We start from the raw sequence: 13381 nt of genomic DNA, 5'->3' as shown, positions 1-13381 counted from the left end.
TGTAGTGACTGAGTTAGCTTGAGAATTTCAGGATCTGAAAGAAGAGAGGAGAGCAAGAAAGGAAAACTGGAAGATTGCTAAGATAAACTGCATTTCCTTGAGAACTTTCCAGAATACAAGAAAGTAGAAATGTTCACCCTCTTCCTTCCCCTGCTTCCTGCCCTCAGTGGTTCCCATCACTGCTCCATATCATTAAAATATTCTTCCTTCGTATGGGTGGACGTGCACAACTTATATAAATAATTCCTTACTGGAAATGTGTTGTTTCTAGTTTTTCTCTTTCTCCTTTCTTCCTTTCCTTCTTTTTCTCTTTCTTTCTTTCTAATTATAAATAAACTGAGTAAACAACATCAACAAATTGTTATAGGTACATATATGTTTCCTTAGATGCTGTGGAGTTTCTGGATGAGGGGCACATTTTTAAAGATTTCTTTCAAAAAAATATTTCATTTTTGATAAGTTTTTTGAGGATTCCTTCTCTTTAATTATCATGGTGCCATCTTGCTGTTCTAGATTTATCTGTACCACTTAGCACTTGAGCACATGCCTAATGATACTTGATATATTTTCTAATTTTGAAATTATCCAAAGGAATGCTTACATGATCCTCAAATCTGGAAATCCCTAAATATAAAGATCACAATTATAATCATTCTTTTTCTTTTTCAGGATTACCATTTGTGCTTTATACTTCTTTAAATGTGCCATACTGAGAAATTATTCAAGAGTTCTATCTTCTCCCCCCCCCCCCCCCCCCCCCAAACAAGCTTGGCCAGTTGCTGGGCTTCCTCATTCTGTCATCTTCTTTAATTGCCTCTTCTAATTTCCACCCCCTCCCCCATATAATTATTTCTGCAATTTTATGAGGCAATTCTATCAAGAGGCTTGGCTGGATTTTACATATTTTAAAATTAATTATAAACCAAAGTTTTACTGTATGTATCATGCAACCAAAACAAGACCATTCTAACACCATCTTTTCTACAGAAACCATTTTTTAAATGAAGTTTATTGCCACATGTAAACTTCGATGAGCTTTTTCTTTCCTGCCAGGGAAAACCTTTAGATCTCATTATGTATTTCTTTCCATAAATATCAAACAGCCAAGAGCATTAATTCCATATTCCAATGTGCATCTTATCATATGAAACTATTTACAGTAGTGTCTACAAATAGCTTTATAGAAAACATAAATATGCAATAGCATAACATTTGGTCATGACTATTACAAGAAATGGTAGCAGTAACTCAGTTTTCTTGTGTTGTCCATAGGCTGAGAGCAGAAGGAAAAGGGGGGCTTTGGCAGCAAGTTGGTACACTTAAGGGAACGGCTGAAGACTGCCCCAGTATCTTCGGGGAAGAATTCTGAGAAGGACAACAGTATGCTAACATGTGACATTTGTATGAAGCTACATCACTATGGCAATGTGCAAAAAATACCAGGGAATCTCGTAGGTGCCACTTGAAAATACAATCTCCAGAATTCCCATTTGTCTTCAGACTGCTCACATCCATGGCTTTCTGGGGTCATTTGCTATTTCGATGTACTGAAAATTATCATCTACCGGCCTGACTCACAGGTGTTGAGAACCAAAAAGAACATTAGAAGTAAGGAAAATTTTCTTCACTTACAAGCAAAGAGACTGATAAACATGTCCAGCTCACTCACTGGTAAGTGACAGCATCAGGACCTGAGTCTCACCAGCCACCAGCCACATTACCACACCCCCGAGGGCCACTCATCCCAGTCACATCACAGGTTAGGCCAAAGACACAGCATGTCCCCAAAGCAACTCACATGAATACTCGATCAATGAAATTAGGTGGCAAATAGCAAGTACAATCTACCCTTCACCTCGGTTTCAAGTCCTGTCTCTCAGGAGCTCACATTCTTGTCTGTGATATGCTTCAGGAATTCACCCGCTTTGCAGGTTATTGGGCAGTTAGTGATTCTAAAGCTAGCCCATAGATGAATAGCATCAAATAAGGAAACAGCAATGTAGAAATATGTTTGCCCTATATTTCTCATATTGAATAAAGTAGATTTAGAAATGATATTCCAGTTCTTCTTCTATGTTATAGAGGTGAGGAAGCAGTAACCAAAAAAATAATTAATTTTCTATTACTAAATATGTTTGGGCCTTGCAGGAGATTTTAGCCTGCCTTCCTGTCTTCCTTTCTTCCTTTAACAAATATCAAAGACCTGCTAAAAAATACTTGCAAGGTACCATTCTGAGAGTTGTGGGCATACAAAAATCACTTAAAAAAATGAACTCTACTTTTCAAAGATTTACCATCCAATAGGGACACTATTTGTAAACAGAGTGAAGGGGGTAAGTGCTTTAAAAGGCGATACGTGCAAAGTGCTGTGGCAATTTAAAGGAGGGAGTAATTACTTCCAGCGAGAAAGATTCAGGGAGAAAGTGAAATTTATGGCTACTGAAAGAGAGGTAAAATTTGAATAAGTGGGAAGAGAGGGAGGGAATTTTAGATTGAGAGAGTGGAATGATGATAGAAGCAGAAAAAGCCAGGACAGGCACCAGGAAAAAGAGAGTTTGCATTCCACCTGAGCGTGGGGATAAGGATGGGACATGGGAAATGGAAAAGAAAGTAAAAAAGATCAACTGGAGCCAGCAGACCTGGTAAGATGTCACAGATCAGGAGGGTCCAGGCAAGAGATGAGGAGAGTCTGTGTTAAGGTAGCATCATAGAGGTGGGTGTGGGGAATGCAGAGAAGGTTCTGGGCACAAGAGCTCTGCTGGGAGAATCTAGGTTTGGCAGCTGATTGATCTGTCAGGCAAAGAACAAGAGAACAGCCAAAAAGGTTGTCAAGGCTGCAAATCTCAGTGCCTGGGGAGATGATGGGGAAACCCAAACCAATCTTGTCCTCTGTGGAAGCAGAAAGTTACACCAGGGCTGGCAAGAAATGGATTGTGTCTGGGTGGTTGACTCATCATGAAGGAACAAACAGTATGTCTTCTTCCACCTCTTGGGAGGGCAGACGGGGCTTGGTGTCCTGCAGGGCTAGGCTTCCTTGTCCCAGAGGAGAGGTAAGCAACCTTTGTCCTTTCAAGTCTGATCTACTGAGTCTGTCAGGTAACCTAGATGAGTAAAGAGCCTGGGTATCAAAACGGTTTGTGGTCCAGTGGGAACCTTGGCAGTGCTGCCAGATTTTCTAATCTTTCAATGCAACCTTTTGGTCCTAAAAAGGAAAAAGAAAGGAAAACAATTTCTCATGGAAGGAAGTGACATTATACTTCTTTTTCTATATTCGGATCTCTCAAAAGGGTGCACTGGCTTTACCCTTTTCTCAGCTACTACACACGAGAAAATGAACCCCAAACTCATTCTTTGTCTGATTGAAATAGCATATATACAACACAGCCTTGTGTAAACGCACAAACAACATTTTGAATCTTAACATTTCTGATTATTGTACTAATTGTGAACCCAGAGGGTTTATTTGTTTCATCCCAGTGATGAAAACACCCCTTGCCTTTGTGCTAATCAAGACTACTAATTCAGGTTAGCAAGTATGGGGGAAAGGAGACCTCAACACACTTAAGTTCTGCCTTTTTCCTCATGCTGACTTTAAATACAACAGCCATTTTATTCTCCCGTAGATGGGTGGTTTACTTGGAAGAAGGCCAAAACGGAATATCATTCTTTGACATAATCACTAAGCATAAATGTGCAAAAATTTATATCTATTATGATTGTATCTGTAATCTCTGAAACTGTGAAGATTATTTCTCATTGGCTCTACCATTTCCTGGTTTGTGGTACAGGCTGATGGAGATGTATGTATTGCTAATATAGGAACCGAGATGTATTATTTGCCTGGTGCCTTGGTCTCCACTGGCTTTCCATAAAAGCACTAGTAAATAATCCCCTCTGTAACTGTTTTCTACACCCTTGGAAGTTACGTCACATCTAAAATGTTATTGCAGATATATTTATCCCCCCCCCCCCCGCCCAAGTCAAGGACTCAAGAAGAGCCAAATTAGGAGCAACCACCAAAAGCTAAACCACCACACTCCCAAAGAAGGTCCCGAAATAGGCAGTCCCCTGGTGGGTTGCCTTAGCAAGCTCAGTCTTGGTGACCAGAGCCATTTCACCTACTCCTGGCCAGGTGTCTGTTCCCCTCGCTATGAGACAGGACTGCTTTGGGGCCAGCAGGACTCGAAGCCAAACTCACTGGTTATGACAATGGTCGTGATTTATGGCAGATGAGGTCTGCTTTCATGCATAAACGCACTCCCCGTTGGTGTAACAACCACTTAAATTAACACAATCCTTTTAGGAGACCAATCTGCAAAATGTTTCCAGAGCCTTGCCTGCCTCTGTCCTTTGACCCAGTAATTCCACTTAAGAAAATAATCCTCAATTTTGGCAAAGTTCAGAAAAGCAATCAATAGTTCAGCAAACACGTACTGTACTGAGCAGTGTACATCATAAATCACGTCAGATGTTGGAAATAATAAAATCATGGCTTGCCCTTGGGGACTTGACAGTTGACGGGAAATGTGTTTTTATCATTTGCTGAATGCCTACCATGTGCCAGTTACTCTACTAGGCATTTTTATGTTTTCTCACTCATTATAACCTGTCAAGTCAGGTAGTGCCACCCACGTCCCACACTAAGGTGATTGACTAACTTCCCTAAGTCATACAGCTAAGCAGCATTTCTGAAATTCAAACCCAGGTCTAGAGGTCTCCAAATTTTGTGCTTTACCCACTACACCTTGCTGCATCATAATTTAAAACAACAATAACAACAATCAACATATCAATAACCACCAAAGGTAAACAATAAAGAGCTGAGTAAATAAATTAATGTCAATAGGTCGGATATGCAGCCGTTAAAAGTGACATCTGCGATGGTGAAAACACTTGCATGTGAGCATAATAACAAAAGCAGGCTGTGAATCTGTACATGCAGAATGATCTAAAGTATGTTTAAAATAGATACGCACACACACACAGAGGAAGGAAAAATACCAGTTGTGTTTTTTTAAAAATAGGCAAACCTATACCTTCACTTAAATAGTACAAAATTAGGGGAATTTTAAGAGAAGTTGTGCTTCCATATGTAATCCAGATAGAGCAGCTCATCCAAGCCAGCACAATTCACTTTTAAAGAGGGCACGGGATCCTCTCTTTTCTAACAGCCATACAAAACTTCCTCTCCCTCCTCTCCTCTTCCCTTTACCTAACCCGAGAGTCAGAGTTCTTCACAGAAATAGAATCAATAGGATGTACAGAGAGATATATAGATTGATGGTCAGGAGATGGCTCGTGCAGTTGTGGGGGCCGGCCAGTCTGAAATCTGCAGAGCAAGGGGCAGGCTTAAGACACAAGAAAGAGTGGATGCTGGTGTCTTGAGTCGAAGGCAGTCTGGAGGCAGAATTTCTTTCTTCGGTGGGATCTCAGTATTTCCTCTTAAGGCTTTCAACTGATTAGATCATGTCCACTCACAGGAAGGGTAATCTGCTTTACTCTAAGTCTACTGATTTAAATGTTAATCACATCTAAAAAAAATACCTCGCAGCAACATCTAAACATATTTGACGGGACAACTAGGCACCAGCGTCAACCAAATTGACACATAAAGCTAACTGTCATGAAATCCTTCTCCAATCTACACAGAAAAAAAAGGAGTTTGTATTTCAGAGACTGTCCAAACTCATTCCATCCTTTGATGCATGTTAGTAAAGGCCCCAGCCCCTAGCAATAGACATTATGACACATGAATATCATCTTGCTATACATTTGTTTGATCATAATAAATTGAATTTGTAGCTCCTTAAGGTTTACAAAATAAGTTCATGGATACATCTTGTGTGATCTTCACAACAATCCATTCTTATGTCCTTGAAGGGCCAAAATTAAGGCCAGAGAATTACTTTTTTTTTTTTAAGATTTTATTTATTTATTTAAGAGAGAGCACGAGCAGGGGGAGGGGGAGAGGGAGAGAGAAAGTGAGAATCTCAAGCAGACTCCCCACTGAACATAGAGCTGACATGCAGCTCAATCTCACGACCCTGAGATCATGACCTGAGCCAACATCAAGAGTCAGATGCTTAACTGACTAAGGCGCCCCAAGGCCAGAGAATTCTCTTGACATGCCCAAGATTGTAGAGTTAATAGGCAACAGAGACAAGAAAAGTCAGGTCTTCTGAAATCAAGCCCCTTATATCAAACATGTATCACGGACAGAGAAGTGCCACAGGTCCTCAAGGATAGCAGCTATTTTAATTTAATTTAATTTAATTCGATTCAATTCAATTCAATTTCCCAATTCCTCTACATTGAAAACACATAAAGATGAAGGTGCCTGGCTTATTGCCCAGGAATATAAAGCTGTGTAACAAGTTCAGGAACAATCTCTGTCCACAAGTAAGTGTTTGGTTTGTTTGTTTTTTTTTAACTTTGACTAAAGTACAGCGTGCTACTCAGATTAGGCATTTACAACTCAATACATTTTCACAAAATGAATACCCCCATGTCACTGCTACCCAGAGCAAGAAATGGAACCTGACTAGCATCTCAGAAGCCCCTTGGGGACCCCTTCCCAGCCATGAAGGTGTTACCACCATCTAGAAGTCTATCACCACCCACCGATTTTGCCTGGTTTTCCGCTTTACATAAATGGAATTCTATTGTATGTGCTTTTTTGTATCCAGCCTCCATGTTCTACAATAGATCTGTGAATTAACCCACTACTTTATTCAGCTGTGTCGCTGGTGTATAGCATTCCATTGTATCAAAAGGGATACCATTTGTGTATCCAGTCATCCAGGTAACATTCTGGGTTGTCTCCAGCTTGGGGATGCTGGGAACAGTGCTGCTATGAACGTGCTTGTACATGAGTCTCCGTCCATCTACGTCTGTATTTCCGTTTGGTATACACCTAGAAGTAGAATCTCTGGGTCACATACCTGCGGAAATTCAATTTTACTGAAAAGTGCCAAATAGCTTCCCAAGTGGTTGTACTGATGTACACACCACTAGCCGTTGACGAGATTTCCAATGGTTCCACATACCATTAGCAATTGTTATCTTTTCAGTGTTATGGATATGATTTACAACATATGGATCTCTCCAAAACAACATATACATAGGTTTGCATTTTTTTAAATGTCATATAAATGGTATCATGCTGAAAATAGTCTATGATTTATTTTTGAGATTTATTTCTATTTATACATAGAGCCCAATTTAGTCTCTTTTACTGCTGTATAACATCCGCATTCTACAAATCTAAATCCTGCCAATGCCCATTTAGGTTGTTTCCAGTTTTTCACAATTAAAATCAATGATGCAAAGACAGTTGTTCGTGTATCTCTGCATCCACGTGTGAGGATTGCTATAGAAGGCAACGGCCGATGATAGTCTCTGCAGAGCTTCAGTTATCCTAGATACTGCCGAAATTGCTTTCCAAAATGGTTACACCAACTCCTACGGCTCCAAGCAGCCTCCAAGAGTACCCTTTGCCCCAGATTCTTGCCAATAATTTGTATTGTCGGGATTTTTAAAGCATTCGTCAAGCAGCTGGGTGTGTCACTTTCATAACTCTCTAAAGTTTTCCAAATAATTTATAAATACATACACTTTCATTTGCAAGGAGGAAGACAGCTCCATTCCCCTTCTCTCCTCCTACAGAGCCATGGTTCTAGAATGTTAGAGAGGTGGCCCAGGAAGCTGCTTGACTGTGTGTGCCGTTTGAAGATCACGTGCTGGGGCTGCCGCCCAATGCCTTGTGCGTTCAGCTGGAGCAGTGCTCTCAGGCTCACTTGGTGCTTGAAGCTCCCTTCTCCCAGCCAGGACGCGCACGCAGCTGGGAGCCAGAGCCAAACTCTAGGCACCGCCCCCAGAGGGACCTCGGGGAGTATTCCAGGACACAGGGAAGGAGGGGAAAGTGGCAATGACTTTTCCCTGCTTGGTCTGCATGAAGTCTGTCTATTTAAAAAAGCAAACCACACATGCTTTCTTTTGGATGAGCTGTTAGGGGATTTGACAATATTCTTTAAGTAGTTTTTGACTTGGATGAACTCATGTCCTATCAAAACCCTTTGTTTTATATTATTTTCTCACATGTTCTCTCAGGAGGACTATATATGGAATATGTTCAGAGCAGGGCACTCGCTGGAGCTAATAACCAATAGTACATGATATGGGGCTGAACAGAAAGGACAGACAAGGAATCGTAGTTAGAAGGTACCTTAGACGTCATTGAATGCAAACACTTCATTTTACAGACAAGGGAAAAGGCAGGCCTGCCATGTTTACAGATGACAAAGCAGGAAGTAGACTTGCCAAGGCCCCACAGGGAAGCCAGAGTGCATCTTCCCACTGCAGTGTCTTCTCTCCATCAAAGGAGCACTTGTTCATGACTATAATCCAGAGCCTCTGACTCCTTCCTCACTTCCTGCAACCATCGTTGTACTCCTTCGGGGAGTCCTTGACATGGGGTCCATGGGTAGATTTTAGAGGCCCTCACAATGTATGTTCCTGTATCGACATTTTTCTTAGGTGAGGGTTCACATCTTTCTTCAAAACGTCTGGGAGACAAAGTAGGTTAAAAATGACTACTTGGATTTGGTGAAAGTGAGGAAGAAAAGAATCTCCTGAAAGCAGAGGAATAGAGACAGAAACAGAGGGAGGAACAGGGTAAAGGGGAGAGACAGCTAAAAAGGTAGAGATATGGGCGCCTGGGTGGCTCAGTTGGTTGAGCAACTGTCTTCGGCTCGGGTCATGATCCTGGAGTCCCGGGATCGAGTCCCGCATCGGGCTCCCTGCTCAGCAGGGAGTCTGCTTCTCCCTCTGACCCTCCCCCCTCTCATGTGCTCTCTCTCTCTCATTCTCTCTGTCTCAAATAAATAAATAAAATCTTTAAAAAAAAAAAAGGTAGAGATATACAACAGCAGGACCACCAATCCGGAATGGATCCTTACTAGGCAACATTATTCTAAGGGGAAACCTTAAAACCTTATCTGCCTTCCCAGTCTCTGGCCAGACAGTAGCACAAGGTTATCTTTAGGATTCTTTTATCTCAGGATACTGCAAAGAAAACAAAAGGGTTTAGAAAAACTGAACCCATAGCACATTATCTATCATTAACTTAAGTATCGGTATGAATACTAAAACCCAGTACTAAAATAGTATGGTATTAAAATACCCATCCCTTCCAGGACAGTGTGAAACTCCACACTCTGGGGGGAGAGGGGGGGTCTCTGCCTTGGCACTGAAGTCACAGAACCTGGAGTGTGACTTCTCTGCTTCTCCAGTTCTTTCTGGTCACATCCCATGTTGATAAACCCAGCCACTTTCCTGCCTTAGCTGCATTAATGGACATATCAATTGCATATCTCTCTTTGTCTGGATGTGTTTAAAATGCAGTGTTTGAACAACAAAGATGTTCTACTCCAACTAAGCAAATGGTATCAACTGTATGTCTAGTGCTTCAACTATTTCTGGTTTTAGTTATCATTTCCTAAATCCGTGAAATGCAGAAGCACTTGAGGTACAAGTCTTTTCTAGAGCAAAATGCCCTCTGCTGCCCCCACCCCCCAGCTCTTCTGCAAAGCCTTGTAGTCCCGGGGCCAAGGGGACTTAGTCCAGGTACGTGGTAAAAAGATGCCTTCTTGGAGGGGGCACCTGGGGGAGCTCAGTTGGTGAAGTGTCTGATTCTTGATTTCAGCTCAGGTCATGATCTCAGGGTCCTGGGATTGAGTCCTGTGTCTTGCTCTGTGCTTAGCACAGAGTCTGCTTGACCCTCTCCCTCTGCTCCTCCCCTGCACGCTCTCTCTCTCAATCTCTCTGTCTCAAATGAATAGATAAAACCTTTAAAAAAAAAAAAGATGCTTCCTGGGACACCTGGGACATGGGCTATTTTCCCTATTACTGCGATGGTGGCTGGGGACGGGCACCTAGACTGAACCCTCTCCCCTCCTCCCTACTACTGAGAAGGTGTCTGGATGTCAGAATAGATACAAGGGGTCAAGGATGCTTCCGGGATTATAAATGTTGAGAAAGGCTTACTTTTTGTAAACAGTAAATGTCTTCTAAAGAGAGATTTGCTTAATGAAAGTCTTCTTTTTGTTCTGAATTCTCAGTTTTTTCTGAGTATAGTCTGATTTGAATATATAAAAATGGATCTGGAGCTGCCTTGGGGGGAGGGTGGGGCATGGGTGGAGGATGTTTAATTCCTCTGCCTGGAAAAGTCCAGGAGCTGGGAATGCGAGATATAATAGGGCCGTAGAAGTATCCTTTAAAAAAAAAGAAAGAAAGAAAGAAAAGGGGCGCCTGGGTGGCTCAGTTGGTTAAGCGTCTGCCTTCGGCTCAGGTCGTGATCCCGGGGTCCCAGTGGGGAGTTTATTTCTGCCTCTCTCCCCATGCTCGTGCTCTCTATCTTTCTCTCAAATAAATAAAATCTTAAAAAGAAGAAGAAGAAGAAATATCCTAAGATATGCCTCACATACAGCAATCCCAAGACATTTTGAAAACAGGGAAGATGGGGCGCCTGGGTGGCTCAGTCGTTAAGCGTCTGCCTTCAGCTTGGGTCATGATCCCAGGATCCTGGGATCGAGCCCCACATCGGGCTCCCTGCTCAGTGGGAAGCCTGCTTCTCCCTCTCCCGCTCCCCCTGCTTGTGTTGCCTCTCTCGCTGCCTCTCCGTCAAATAAATAAATAAAATCTTAAAAAAAAAAAAAGAAAGAAAACAGGAAAGACTAGTATTCCATTTAATATTATTCATGTTATTAAAAAATCTTATTCATGCTATTATAGTATTACCCCACACTCTCCCCAAACATGCACATCCCCTCTGTCTCCAGCAAATCTTTAATGCAGTTTCCTACACACTCAACAGCTTGATTGAATATGGAAATCAAAGAAGTGGCTGAATTCCTTCTGTGAGGGAAGAGTGTTGCAGAAGATAAACTGTACTGATTCAAAAGAAGCAGAAGCTGGAGCTAGAAGTGTCAAGGAATGAAGCCCTCTTCCTCCCTGTCTACCAAGATGATTCCACCAAATCATCTTGAGAGCTTTTGAGTTCCATGAAATGTGGGGAAGGGCTTTGAGCCCATTCTAAGGGGCAAGGAGATTGCAGCTAATGATTCCCAAAGACCCATTTCCAGCCTTGACCTTGGAGCCACTTGCCTCCTCAATTTCTCCTCCTAGATATCTAACAGATAACTCGAATTTAAAACGACCCCAAACCAAACCTGATTCCATCTCCAAACAGGCTCTTCCCTTCATCTTCCTCATCTCAGTTACCAGCCCCACAACCACGCAGTTGCTCAAGCCCCAAACTACAAGGCATCCTGGAATTCTCTTTCTCTCATCCTCCACGGCAGCAGGCCCCGCCAGCCCCACCCCCAAGACCTATCCCAAGTCTGGACATTTTGAAAGAGGACTCCACTACCTCCGTTCTGACCTGAAATTTTCTAATTGATTAAGTTCTTTTTTCCAGCTTATCTCTTTCTTTTTTTTAAAGATTTGATTTATTCATTTATTTGAGAGAGTGAGAGAGAGCACATGAGAGGGGGTAGGGTCAGAGGGAGAAGCAGACTCCCCACCAAGCAAGGAGCCCGATGCGGGACTCGATCCTGGGACTCCAGGATCATGACCTGAGCTGAAGGCAGTCGCTTAACCAACTGAGCCACCCAGGCGCCCCTCCGGCTTATCTCTTAACTCCGGCAAAAGACCCTGCGGGCAAAGCATCCCCTCAAGAAATGACAGCCCTGAGCCAGCAAGCCCGCACCCGTGATTGATTCTAAGACAACAATAGACCTGACTTTTACTGCCCACCTGCACGCACCTGCTGGCCTCGATCCCACATTTTCCTTATATAAACCTGGAAGTATTTTCAGGACTTTGGAGACAGTCTTCAGGACACTAGTCCCTGCCTCTGTCTTCCCAGTGCTGGTTACTGTTTCCACTGATCCCACTTTAGTATCAGCCACCATTCCTCAACTGAACTTGTACAAGAACCTCCTTACCAGTCATCCTGCCTCTACTCTGGTCCCAGTGCCCTTTATTCTACATAGCAGTAGCAGACAGATAAGAATATGTGTGTGTCCATATCAGAACCTATCACTCTACCCCTTACAGTCATGCACGGCCTCCCACTGCAATTCAAACTCCACCGCCCCACCCCACGTGGTCTCTGGGGCCGCAAGTGACCTGGCCCTGCTCACCTCCCTGACCTCATTTCCTTCACACTCCTTGCATTCATGGGACATTATGCACACTGGCTCCTTACTACACGCACGTACAGACACATGCACACACACACACACACACACACGGTGCCCCTTCTTGCTTCAGGGCCTTTGTACTTGCTACTCTTCTGCCTAGAGTGCTTTCCCCCTAAATTTCTGCCAGGCTGCCACAATCCCTGAACTCTCTAGCCTTTACTTTGTTTTACTCCTAATAACTCTTATTTGTGGTTTGATTCGCATTTTTCATCTTTCTCTCCCCATTAGAATGGGAGCTCCATGAAGGGAGAGACTCTTATCTGCCACTCCTACAATAGTCCCTGGCACAGAATAGTGCTCCATAGAACCTGTGGAATGAACACAGCTGAGTTTCACTTGTTTCCTGCTCTCTCTCTCTCTCAAAGGCCACCCAAACTGCAGCATCCGGTTCAAGCCTCAGGCATCAGAGTTTGGTCATTTGACGGTCCCCCTAAGTCAGGTAAACTGGACCACTGGTACCTGTAGGCGCCCTGCAGGCTCCCCTGGGAAAGGCAGAGACCTCACTAGAGCTGGCAGAGGCCCTGGGGAAATTCACACAAGACGGAAGTTTCACTCTTTCCAAGCATCCAGTTCTGTCCCTTTTCAAACCTCCCTAAAATGTTCTGCTCTTGCCATTTTCCTTTCCTTCCAGACCTTTTCCCAAAGGGTAAAACCTTTCTGTGTGACCTTTAGTCACGAACAACAAGTAGTGACTATAAAATTTACTTTTTCAGTTATCAGTTCAATGTTGCCCACTGGGCCTGATAACTGACCTAAATAAGCCATTGTGCCTCCAGTTATAATCTCTCTCTCTCCCTCTCTCTCCCCACCCCTCCATGTAAGGACACAGCAAGAAGAAAGCCATCTGCAAGCCAGGAAGAACACTTTCACTAGGAACCATATCAACAGCACCTTGATTTCGGACCTTCCAGCCTTCAGAATGATGAGAAATAAATGTCTGCTGTTTAAACCATCCAGTTTATGGTACTATGTTACAGCAACCTGAGCTAACAAAGACAGTGTTTTCCCTGAATTCATTCAGCAGAGATGTCCTGAGCCTGCCCAGTACCTGGGCTGTGGAATAAACCATGGAGAAAGCAGATGAGGTCCCACCTTCACGGTGGAACTTTGATTCTAAT

This window comes from Neomonachus schauinslandi, chromosome 10 (assembly GCF_002201575.2).
Source record: "Neomonachus schauinslandi chromosome 10, ASM220157v2, whole genome shotgun sequence".
In the NCBI taxonomy this organism is placed as follows: Eukaryota; Metazoa; Chordata; class Mammalia; order Carnivora; family Phocidae; genus Neomonachus; species Neomonachus schauinslandi.
This window is presented reverse-complemented; position numbering follows the sequence as displayed.